This window comes from Eurosta solidaginis, chromosome 3 (genome assembly GCF_040869045.1).
Source record: "Eurosta solidaginis isolate ZX-2024a chromosome 3, ASM4086904v1, whole genome shotgun sequence".
In the NCBI taxonomy this organism is placed as follows: Eukaryota; Metazoa; Arthropoda; class Insecta; order Diptera; family Tephritidae; genus Eurosta; species Eurosta solidaginis.
Window position 1 is genome coordinate 142,309,661 of NC_090321.1, and position 10,996 is coordinate 142,320,656.

Genomic DNA, 10,996 nt, shown 5'->3' on the forward strand with positions numbered 1-10,996 from the left:
CCTCTGTGAGCAAACTTAGTGTGTTAAGCATCTCGGTGTTTACACTTCTCAGAGCTACAAGCTCTTCATATAATAGTTGAAGAGTAATTGTTTTATTGTTGCTAACTGAATTACCGCAAGGTTGCTGACCCGAAGGAGTAGGCATTTCTGAATTCTTTTGGTTTCTAATTTTTTTGTGCATGTCGACTGTATTGTTTGCGTTTGAATATTGTTGTTGCTCTTGCACTGTACCTGTTGACTCCTAGTTAACATCCAACTTATCACTTATAGAGGGAGAGGGCGGCTTGGAAGTAGCGTCCACTGCCAGCGTCTGTACAAGCATGGACTTGCGCCGAGCGGTGCTGCATCCATTACATCTATATTTCACGTTGTTAGTTTTCATATAATCAGCGTCGGATGTTGTTAAATTTACGCACACACAATGGAAAATAGATTTACATTCGCCACAGGTTATTTTTCCGGCATCCGAGCGGTCAACTTTTTCTTCGCAAACTTGGCAGTTCATACTTAATTTATTTATTTGCAAAAAATTTAAAAATTATATAAGTAAATTTCGAGTAGTTAACGAGTTGAAATATTCAAATGCGCGCACCCCACACACACTGCAAAAACACGTCCACTCGTGGCAACAGCTTGATTTAAACCCCATATATCTTGAGGATGAGATGTCTTGGACCCATAGCCACGACCTTTTTCTTTTCCTTTCCTCTTCTTCGCACAAAAATGAAATAATTACAGCTACAAAAACTGTGTCGTCCATTTTGCAAACAAAAGTAAACACAAACTTTTGCCGCAATGTGTCGCTCGATTGCCGCTTAATGTGAATTGCCAAAATATGTCGCTCTGTGAGGCGCCGTTGCCGCTACGTGTCGCGCAACGTAATGTGCGCGTACCTTTAAGGCTAATGTGCTGATTTACATGAATTCATACTTAAGCTGGAGTCATTGGTGCCGTATGTCGTATCGCTGTATCCGTATCCCTAACGTAATCAGCTGTTTATCGTTACGACGGTAAACCAAAACCCAATTGGTTGGCTACAATACGGTTACGACCTTAGCGGCACCAATAATCGTTTGCATTGATTCTCATAAGATTGGTCGAATCAGCTGTTATAAGGTTACCGATACGGTTACCGATAAAGCACCAATGTCTCCAGCTGTAAGGCTGATGAATTCATACTTAAGACTAATGTGTAGGTACACGTAAAACGCCTTCTTACGACTAATGTGTATAGACATATTAGAGATATAATTCTTGTAACAACTTCCATTTGACGTGTTATACTTGTAACGTAAAATTGAGTAGGCGGCATAGGCAGTCATTGATCCAGATCTTTTGATTTTTCAGGCGTTTGAGTTCTTTAGTTCTCGAAGCCGACGATGCTATTGATGTGGTTTCGGACATAGGCATGCATTTTTGGAATATTCCGTATAATGCATTATTAAAATGAGATATACTCTCATCAATATCGCCATCGTACTCAGGCCAATTTATTTTGGACACTTCGAGTATTAATTTAGATTAGTTAGCTTTTCTAAACAGAAATCGGTGAGAGGTCTTTCGCACTACGTTGGAGTTAAGCTCAGAAAGATTGTGAGATTCCATAAATATCGCAAAAGTTGGATGATATACATCCTCAGGCAGGGCAAAGAGATCGCATCCATTTACAAAAGAATTTGATGCATCGTCTGCAAAAATTTAATCCAAGCATTTACCAAATTTCAGAGCTGTAGAAAGATTGAATCAATTGAGTGTGCATTCTCTCAGCATTCTTTTAAAAATTTGTGATTTTTTGGTTGCATATTATAAATTCCCATTCCTGAATGGCTCAATATACTTTAACTCAAATCTAAAGTGTGAATGGTAAAATATAATTCAATATAGAGTGTGAATGTAGGAGCCATTCCCACTCTTTATTGAATGTAAACTTGAAATGAATGCACACTTTTTTACCATTCAGTACTTATTTTCTTATATCAGAGTTGATATTTTTGTACTTCAGTAACTATACAGGTATGTTAAAGGAATGCTTTCTTTAAAAGGTTATAAATCTATGTGATGAAATATGTAATTTTTTAATCGAAACGGCGTATGTTCCGTCTAGCGTCCCATCATGTTCGTTTCCATGACATGTGTGTATTTTTGAGAGTTCATGTACGATGTGCCATTGTGGCGAGACGATGGTTCCTGTACTAAGCAAAATATGTATTTGTATACCAGATACTCAATTTTGTAAATGTTGATTGAGGTATCACAATGAAAACCATTTAATTATGATAAAAAAGAGAAAAACGCCCGAAATTTAAACACGTCATCAAATATTTCATGTGGTAATCAAATGTAATTGCAATTTGAGGTAAATGTAGATATAACATTAAAGTTGTTATAACGCTCATAAAAAATTAACAAAGTTTAGAATATATCAACAGCAAAAGCATATTAAAAAGAACTAACTTTCATTAAGAGAAGCTTTTCAAAATTTTTGTCAGAAAGAGATCCACGGCGAGGCGCATTCAATATAGTTGCTGCTGAAAACAATCTCTCTACTGATGCTGATGAGGGCAAAGGAGTATTAAATTTCATATAGCACTTTTTCAGCTCTGGATACTTATAAAGCATTCCTTTATTAGTGCTGGGATCTGCAATATAATTGGAATATTCATTTTCGGCTTTATTGATTATCAAACTTTCGGATACAACAGCTTCATCTATGATTTTGGGGAAAACCTTAAAATATATAATGTGATATATGATTAAACTAAAATTTTAATTACTTCTGTTTCCAAAATCGAAAAATTGTGGTCTATTGTTTAAGGAACTAGTTGCGACAATTTCATTTACCATCAGGCTCTTGATAAATTGTTCCCTCAGGGCGAGCGACATAAATAACCCCTAAACTCCCAAAAAAAAAAAATTTGTCACGTGCATACGAACCTTTTTCAAAATTTCAAAATATTTAGTGAACAGGATTTCGTTTCCACCAATATCATATTTTGCAGCAAGTATTGTCTCCGAGAAAACTGAGGTTTCGTCCATTTCTTTTTCAATGCCTCCTTCAGTTGTTGTATTGTTTTCATCGTTCGCTTCATGTATCATATCACGGCTCTGTTCAAACACAGAATCCCCGACAATTTCGAAGAACTCTTCAAAATTAACTTCCGCTGATTCGCTGTCGTAATTTCCCATACCGATGTAATCGTTTTAATCCGACCCGCCAAGAAACGCACAAGAAATGTAATAAATGAACAATTTTCCATAAAAATTTGTTTCCAGTTTTCAAACTTGAAAACTTTTAAATAGGTTTTTGGTGTCTCTATTTACGTTACCAGTACTTCGTCATGCACAGTCGACACGTCCACTGAGGGAATTATCTACAGAAATCCAAGGAAATTTCTGTGCCAATAGATGTTTATGTTTAGTTTTTAAAAAGATAATTTTTGTGGTGATCCACATGTAAGGCACGCGTTGACCAGGAAAGGGGTTAACCTGAATCTTTCATCTGAAGTTGGTATCATTCTGTCCCAAAAACCAGTGGCACTTTGGAGCCAATTTTATATTTTACAAGTTTTAAATACATAGAGAAAAATCGGATATTACTATTGCATTTTGCAAACCCACGGACCAGTATAGAGATACAATATTTGACCATATACCGCTAAGAAGAATACATGAAGGAACTTGTACTAAGACTTTTTATAATGAATTGCTTTTTCTTCAATTGTTAAAACACCAATTGAGGACGTTCAAATGTAGGTTAGTACTTTTACATGCAAGTACCTTTTATATGGCACATTGGCAACACTTATTTAGAATGATGACAATTTTCGGAACAGGGATGTTGAAATATTTGTCATTTACTTTTTTTATTATTAAATTTTTAGAATACTTTTAATAAAAATGATTTTTCAATTAACTTCTTTGTGCTTTATTACCATTTAAAAAACGAAAAAACTGGTCATCACTGTCCATAGCTAAACTTTTGTGTTGATTTTTTGAAGTGGCTTTAATTAAAAACAACCATGTGATATTTGAGCGGGTTTTGGCTTGTACGACATTTTTCATAATTGATTGGTACTAGAAAAGTGTGTGCACACTCAGCAAAGACTGCATTCATTTGAATGTTTATTCTGTGTTGAAAAATTTTTGTGTTTCATTCAATTACTTCATTCTTTCTTCGAAGAGATCAAGAGTGCATTCTTTTTTTCCCACTACTGAATGAAGAATGGGTTGACTTTTAAGCCACATTCCTTAACAAGGAATGAAAGAATGAAGAAAGAGCATTCTTAAATCAATGATTTAAAATTTCAAAAGATTGCACACTTTTGCAGCTCTGCCAAATTTATTTTGAATGTTGTTCACTTGAAAAGTCCAGCAGCAGATAAGTCATTCAGGAAATCGTAGAAGATAGCGCGAGAAGAAGTAGGGACTAGTATTATAAGACTCCACGTCACACATGGCAAATTAAAATCGCCAAGTAAAATGACAGAATCACAGGCGATGGCAGTACTGAACACATATTTTACGATTGAGGAATGTTTTAAATATAATGGTAACTTCAACCTAATATCACATTCGTTCCGTGTGTTTGCCACTCGATTCTATGACTGACTGAATTTTTTGATTTAAGAAACATTTAACTGGGTTTCTAAATCCACATGTGGCCAAAAGAGTTATGCAATGATGCATATATGCTGCGTAAAACGATAGACTCGATCCGTTGCACATGGCATCCAAACAAATGGGATAACTCCTTGTTTTCTGTACTTACATATGTCAACAGACATAATATTTATTTGAAAGATACCGTTGTGTGTAATGAAATGTTTGGTTTGGAATAAAAGATGTGAAAGGTTTGGTAGTCAAACATTAATTCTCTTTATTAAATAAATTCTTTCCCTTTTATAGTTATTTACTTAACCTATACATTCATAATTATCTTAATACTAATAAACTAAAAATATGTACATTGGTAATGGGGTATGCATACATGTAGGTTTGTATACATGCTTTGTATACATGTAGATTTGTATGCATGCTTGCATATATATAGATTTGTATGCCTGCTTGCAACGTCAGCAGGTCAATGCGAGTAATTTGGTTAATGATATGCATACATGTAGGTTTGTATGCATGCTTGCAAAGTCAGCAGATCAATTTGAGTATTTGGTTAATTCCCATTATTGGTTGTATGTAAATAATAAGCAGAGTTTATTAGCTGTGAACGGACAAGAGTTTCATATTCGGCATTCCATTTATGTTACCTAACCGCTGGGTTAGTTCAATAATTTATGTTGTATAATATTGTAATATGATTATTACTAAAATGTATTTGGCATAGAAGTTCATGATGCGTAATGCCGCAAGTGTATTACATAGGTGGGTATGACGCATAATGCTACACCATCCGCCTTCGAAAAAGAGGGTTATATAATTATTTTGTGAACAATTGTATAAGACTCTTTGTTGTATTTTCAATGATTTTGATATTTTACTGTAACTTGATATTGTAGTGAAAGATGTTGTTTGCTTTGCTTTGTATTTGCTGACCTTGATATTTTTATTGTTTACATTTTATGCATATCCCTTTTTTTCAAAATTTTAAGTTTAATGATTATTTTACTTATTTTACTTATTGTATTTATTGTATATATTTTATAGCCGGATTTTAAATGTGTCGACCCATCTAAAATCCGTTTTTTTTTTAAATTATTTTCTAATATTTATATGGAAGTATGAAGCAGAAAAAAAAAGATTTGTTTTCAATTGCTTTTATTAATTAATCGGGTAAATTTGAATGATTGTTTGTTTTAAAAAGATATTTTAAATGGGTTTAAGTCTATTCTTATGGACTATTATTTCTTTTATTTTGTTTGTACTATCTCTATTTCCTATAGTATTAGGTATTAACGTATAATTATTATTTTTGTCTATACTTTTTACTTTATAGTTTCCTTTGTACTTATTATCTAGCTTATGGCTAGCTTCTTCTCTTACTAATACTAAATCTCCTAATTTTATTTCCTTACTGGTGCTACTTTTGTCGTAAGTGACTTTTTGTTTTTCCTTAGCTTCTTTCGCAAATATAAGCTCGTAAGAGGAATAGTTGTGTACGGTCGATGGGGTCGTGTTGTAACAGTACGCGAAATATTTTAGGTATTCATCCCAATCATCTTTGTCACTGGATATGTATGAACGTACATATTCATTAAACGTTCTATGACTACGCTCTACAGTGCCCAAAGTTTGATGATGGTATGGTGTTGAGTTTTGTGCTCAACTTTTAGCAATTTGCACAGCCCTTCGAATAATTTATTTTTGTATTCGGATCCCATATCTGTTAGGATTGTTTTCATGGGACCATAAATCAAAATGAAATGCTCGAATATAGCTTTAGCAACTGTTAACGAATGTTTGCTCGGGACTGGGATTGTTACCAAGTATTTTGTGAGATCGCATATAGTGGTAACTGCGTATTCGTTTCCGTTTATTGACCTTGGCAATGGGCCGACCGGATTTATCTGTACTATATCGAAAGCTCTCGGAGGTGTCTCCGTTATTATCATTGGCTCTTTTATATGCTTATTTGTTTTATTCTTCTTGCAGTGGATGCACTTATTTACGTATTTCTTTATGTCACCCCGCATATTTTTCCAGCAATAGTTTTGTTTGATTTTCTTTATCATGCGATTTATTCCTGGGTGGCCACCACTAATAGGATCGTCATGATATTTCTGCAGAATTTCTCTAATTTTCCCGGGACTAGTCACGTACACAACCTCTGGGGTTAGTGCAATTGTTAATTTTTTGAGAACCCTATTTCCTAATTCAATAAATTTTCCTACTCGAGTATAATTACTTTTAAACAATTTGTCCCCTAAGGACAACTGTATCTTTTAAAGTCCTAAATTGGCGGCTTCTTTTTCGAGCCTGATAAAGAATTGTGCTAAGTCAATTTTATCATCTGCAATTAGGTTGCGTGTATTTATAGTGCTACAAATTTTCTTTCCCTTTTTGAAATATAATTTCGGGGGATTGGAAACGAGCCTGACATGTCTTTTTACTTCAAATTTATTTAGCGCTTCATATATTTGGGGTTCTCAGTGTGACTTTCTTGAATTTTAGCATTATTTTTTATATTTTTAGCTGTTGATCTAGTTGTGACTTTCATTATTTTGCATGCTTCCACTGACATTTCTCTTAAATTTGTTATGTTAATGCGATACAATGCGTCCGCGACGTGATTTTCTTTTCCAGCTATGTACTCGACTTCGAAATCTTACTCTTCTAAATCGAGTCTTACTCGTGTTAACTTAGATGAAGGACTCTTCAACGAAAAAATGTATGTTAAAGGGCGATGGTATAATAAGCAGAATTTATTAGCTGTGAACGGACAAGGGTTTCGTCGGCATTATATTGATGTTAGCTAGCCGCTGGGTTAGTTCAATAATTTATGTTGTATAATATTGTAATATGATTATTACTAAAATGTATTTGGCATAGAAGTTCATGATGCGTAATGCCGCAAGTGTATTACATAGGTGGGTATGACGCATAATGCTACAGTAATACTAATTTCACACAGACGGCTTATTGAATAATAAAGGCAATTTTCTACATTAAGACGCTTATTGAGCTCAATCTTCCCTACAAAATTCGAATATATTATTATTTCATTAGTAGCTAATCGAATGCCTAATGAAGTCAAAAGCACAATGCAACTCTGTTGGCAGCGTTCCGCTTCCGTTTCTTAGTTTTCAAAGCAAATGTCATTGTCTGCATGGCGGAACGATACAAGGTGGCTGCATCGAACAGCTGATTATAACCTTTTTTATTTGATTTGATACATCAACTACCGGCGCAGTACGATTATGACATTTGTCCATCGAATTTACAAGTACATGGAATTTTTTTTGTTTGTAGGTATGTCACCATGCTCCCACCTTGTGTCGTTCCGCCATGATTGTCTGTCTCATCCTTCATACTAATCGAGCAGTTACTTCTGTGTGAAAGCAAAAAATTTACGATTTCATTAGCAGGTGAAATGAGATCATTAAGTTTCTGTGTGAAAACAGTATAAGCCTTTTAGCTCACATAAAGTAAAACTTACGTTAGGAACTATTATAAGCCATAAGGTAGACTATAAAAACTTTATTATAACGCTTATGGACCAGTAAACACAAGGCTTACTTCCTTATTAAAAGAAACGAACGAGGTTGAATAAAAACTTGTGTAACATAGTATAACTTTATTATAACTTTTATTGCACATATAAAATTGCTTGGACTTATAATAAGACACCATCTGACTTCAAATTCCTTTATTCAAAACTATTTAATCGGCGGTCACCCATCGCCAGTGGTTCGGCCAGTCCAGAAAGTGTCATGAAAATAGTCGCTCCAAAAATTCATTTGCCAGATATTGTTTGGAGTTGGTGTAAAACACTTATACGCCAATAACACGGCTCAAGTATCCTTGTGCCAATTACCAATTTGCACAAGTATTTGCCCTGTGTGTGCACTGGTTGCGCTATTTGCGCAGAGAACTGCGCTAAAATCAAAACGATTTTGATATTTACGCATGTCTGCAAATATTACACATGCTTTTTTCTTCGTGTGTGGCGAATCTTACACAGTTTACCTGTGGTTCCTGATAATATAACATCAGAAATTATTGCTTAAAAATGTTAATATCGAAGGCGTAAGGACCATCTCTAGCTTGTAACAGGAATTCACACAAATTCAATAATACATAATAATTTTTATGCAATTAGAACACATGTTTCATTTGTTGCGCTAGTTGAAAAATGAATATTGCGCAGTGCTGCAATGAGTTGAGTTGGTCTTGCAATTAAAATATATATTTTATAAATACAATGGAAAATGAATGCTTCTGGTGCGAGTTTTTCGACTTATACCGTGAATTACCAGCACTGTGGAAAGTAAATATTGATTTTTTATACAATTAGTGCCTTTTTATACAATTAAAACACATGTTTCATTTGTTGCGCTACTTTAAAAATGAATATTGCGCAGTGCTTTTGAGCCGTGTATGTCAAAATTATCATTTGCGCCAATTCCGTCGTTTTATATTTGCGCATGACTTTCGTGTCATGTATGGGCCGTCTTACCAAAAACTTGAAAAAGAGGTTCTGAGTCTGTGTGGAATGTAGGTTAACATCTTCCATTAGTCGTTTAAAATGCCAAACAAATGATTTCCTTATTGAAAATAGTTTTATCGGCGTTCTTATTTTGAAAATAAAAAACCATTTACCTCAAACATATTACGAAAACTTATAGAATATAGTGGAGTTTTATTTATCATGTATCCCTTTTAAATTAAAACACAGATAACATCTGCTAATTATTTTTCTTATTTTTTATGAAATTGAAGTAAAAATTAATTTAAATTTTTTATTCTGTTATGTCCTTTATAAAAAAAAATTAATAAAACGCATAGAAAGTTGCCTTAAACTTTTAGCTTTTTTCTTAGCCTTAAAAATTTGTATTCAGCCTTTTTTAGCTTTCTATTTTTGTTAATGTAGCCTTTTTTCTGAAAAGGTTCTGGTAACACTGGCTCTGTCGTAGAATCCGATATTCTCGGTATCGGTTTTCAATCTGTCAACTTTTTTCATTAGGTGTAGCGCAATTTTTTTTTTATCGATTTCAGATGTCGCGGAAACCGAGTTTACTGTTTTTGTTATCGGAAACAAAACGAAGTAAATGCTAACGTTTTCATTTGATTGTAATTCCAATTTGTAAAATTTTGCAAAATGCAGGAATACTCATCATATTTTGTTTGTAATTCCAAATCTGTAAAATTTTGCGAAATGGAGGAATATTGATCATATTTCGTGAAAAATTCAGTTGATATTTAACACTAAAAATATTTTATTCAGGGAAAGCATAAAAACAGTTAAAATTGAAATACTTATGGAATTTATGGAGAAGTACACGGATATCGCCAGAGGATTCACAAAAAGGGATAATACACTTGTGAATTCCCTGTAGCACCGATTAGTGGAATGTGAATTGTTCGAAAAAAGTAACTAATGGTGCACATTTGTGTTAGTAGAAGACCAACATCTATTTATTTTTTCTTATAATTTTAGATATGGGCAGATTGGAAAAATGAGGTAAAGAGAAAGTTGGCACACAACAAATTTGAGGAAGGCGCCACTGGTGGAGGGTCATTTAGTAAACAAATCCTGTGGAGGAAACCATAACGCGTATTTGCGGTATGACAAAAGTGTTGAAGGTGTTTCCAGAACATCCGTTGGCCTTGAAGAGAAATACCTTCAACTTCTAGGCGCTCCTGCCTCGAATGCTCGATGGTTCAAAATCACGTTAAAGCCGACACAACAAATGAGAGGCTTACAAAGTTTATCGAGTTGGACACTGAGTGGGAGAAAAGTGTCTCTAACAAAATGGATGACATCCTCCGGATCCAAAATGAAAGAAGTGACACAAATGAACGCTTACTTCAAGCCGTTGATAAGTTAACGCAGGAAATTGTGTCCTTTACTTCTAAAATTTTACGTTTCATAAGCCCACGTGAAAGGGAGATATATGACCGCCTGGGCGAGTACGAGCAATCATATAGATGTTAGGTTATTTTCTTACTGAAACTCTGTTTACTTTCTCGCAATATATTTACTTTTCATCATCTTTTTTTATTTAATGTATGTAAATAATTTTCATATACATACAACTGTGTTCAATAAAATGTAGCGAAATTCCAAATGGCATAGTTTGAGAACTATTTTTGTTTTTTAAATTTAAATAATTTTCATTTAAAATATTGTTGAAAACTGATCCATTGGCGAGAAACACGAGTGGCGCTTCCCAAGGCAGTCGGTTCTATGTACCGGAGCGACTTGGGATTTTTTCCGACCAAGGACTGTCATTTCAGTATAACCCCATTTAATTTGTTGCGTCCCTCCCACAAATTGCCGTCCTCCCAGCAGCTCCTTGCAGCGAGACTGCTCCATATTCTCTTG

The 10,996-nt window shown here is 34.3% G+C and overlaps 1 long non-coding RNA gene across 1 annotated transcript; it reads left to right on the forward strand.

The window, feature by feature from the left end:
• The first annotated feature begins 9,689 nt into the window (after nt 1-9,689).
• Nucleotides 9,690-10,744, forward strand: LOC137246665 (uncharacterized). The gene is made up of 2 exons (XR_010951634.1): nt 9,690-10,041; nt 10,109-10,744. It is a non-coding gene; the product is annotated as an uncharacterized lncRNA (long non-coding RNA).
• Nucleotides 10,745-10,996: the final 252 nt, after the last annotated feature.